Consider the following 2,045-nt stretch of genomic DNA (forward strand, 5'->3'; position numbering starts at 1 on the left):
TGGTGTAAGGTGGTATCTCAATGTGGTTTTAATTTGAATCTCCCTGATGGCTAGTGATGATGAACATTTTTTCATGTGTCTGATAGCCATTTGTATGTCTTCATTGGAGAAGTGTCTGTTCATATCTTCTGCCCATTTTTTGATAAGATTCTATGTTTTGTGTGTGTTGAGTTTGAGGAGTTCTTTATAGATCCTGGATATCAACCTTTTGTCTGTACTGTCATTTGCAAATATCTTCTCCCATTCTGTGGGTTGCCTCTTTGTTTTGTTGACTGTTTCCTTTGCTGTACAGAAGCTTTTGATCTTGATGAAGTCCCAAAAGTTCATTTTCACTTTTGTTTCCTTTACCTTTGGAGACATATCTTGAAAGAAGTTGCTGTGGCTGCTATCGAAGGGGTTACTGCCTATGTTCTCCTCTAGGATTCTGATGGATTCCTGTCTCACGTTGAGGTCTTTTAGGAAAGACTTTCCTTTTCTTTCTTCCTTCCTTCCTTCCCTCCTTCCTTCCTTCCTTCCTTCCTTTCTTTCTTTTTAGAGATATATTTATTTTATAGAGCAGGGGAGGGTCCCAGGGAGAGGGAGTCTAGAACAGTGCTGGACCCAGACTGATCTCATCACCCTGGTATCAGAACCTGAGTGGAAACCAAGAGTCAGATGCTTAACTGACTGCCCCCAGGTGTCCCAGGTGAGCCTTTAAGTGTACTGACATTAACTTGCATTTCTTGTTGGAATTTCACTAGTGCTTCCCATACAGTGACTAGGAGGCTTTGGAAGAACAGAGGAGGAGGTGGGTCACTAAATTTTGCCCCAGCTTAATTTTTCTTTTGGTTCACTTCAGTTAGAAATGCTGATTTCTTCAAACGTATATTTGCAATGTTTTCAGTATTTTTTTTTCCTGGTTCTGAATTATATTGGTTGAAACAGAATCCTGCCAAAAGTTATTTTCATTTCTTCTTGCAGAGCCAATCTTGGTTAGTGGTAAATTTTATTTAGTTTTCTATCTTTGGTTGTTCACACAAATATGTACTCTGAACAAGCTGGCTGTGGGGAATGACAATTTTCTCCGATTTCTCATCTTTAATTTTAGAACTTCTCCTTTGAACAAGGTTTGGCCGGGCACCACAGGCAGCAGGGAAAGGACTTGCTTCTTCAGTTTGGGTTGTGGCTGCAGGACCCTGGGGTGGGGGGAGGGTGCAGATTAATGGCCTGGTCCAGGACTTCCTGTGCTCTGCTCACCACAGTCTCAGAACTTTGCCAGTCCTTGAGTTCTGTCAGGGCTGCTGGTACTAATGTAAGCAGCTGGGCAGCTGCTCTGCCGGGCTGGCCCACACTTTCTTTTGCTCCTTCTTTGTTGCTTGCTTCCTGAGAGATATCCTCTGCCCTAGCTAGACAAGTGGAGAGAGGTGATGGGTTTCAAGGCTGAGGGGTCAGAGACCATCTCCACCCAGGAAGTGAGGGAGAAAAGGAGGCAGTACCTGGGGGTCTGGGATCTGGGATAAAGGTGGCAGGACTGTAGTCACCATCCATAGGACCCCAAATTAACCATGAGTAGAAAATTCCAGGAGGAATACAAGGCAGCCACCCAAGACTAGTAACTACCTCTGTGGAACAGAAACGAAGGTCATATCTCTATGAGGAAAAGTGGCTCAGCAATAAGAGAAGGATGAAGTGAAGCCAGAGATCCCAGGGCAGCGGCCGTGGCTGCTGCTAAACAGAGCCCGTTTAGAACGGAGCATGCACCATTGTGCAGTAGTGGTGCAGCAACTAAATGTAGATTTTATAAAGTTTATCTTGGAATTTGTTGAATTTCTCAGACGTGTAAGCAAAAGTTTTCATCAAATTGGGTTTTCTTAGCCATTATTTTATGCAAATATTATTTCTATTCTTTTGTCTCTGCCCATTCCTACTGAGACTTCCATTATACATATGTTGATGCATTTGATGATGTCCAACAATGCTATTAGGCTCTGTTTTTCTTCATTCTCTTCTTTTTTTCCATTTTTCAGAGTGGATAACTGGCATTGACCATACTCAGTTTTACTGAT

The 2,045-nt window shown here is 42.8% G+C and overlaps 1 pseudogene; it reads right to left on the reverse strand.

Moving 5' to 3' along the window:
* Positions 1 to 708: 708 nt before the first annotated feature.
* LOC116882147 lies at positions 709 to 1,625 on the reverse strand (annotated as a pseudogene).
* Between the last annotated feature and the right edge of the window lie 420 nt (positions 1,626 to 2,045).

The sequence above is a fragment of the Lontra canadensis genome, unplaced genomic scaffold, assembly GCF_010015895.1.
Source record: "Lontra canadensis isolate GAN:19392208 unplaced genomic scaffold, GSC_riverotter_1.0 scaffold81, whole genome shotgun sequence".
Taxonomy (NCBI): domain Eukaryota; kingdom Metazoa; phylum Chordata; class Mammalia; order Carnivora; family Mustelidae; genus Lontra; species Lontra canadensis.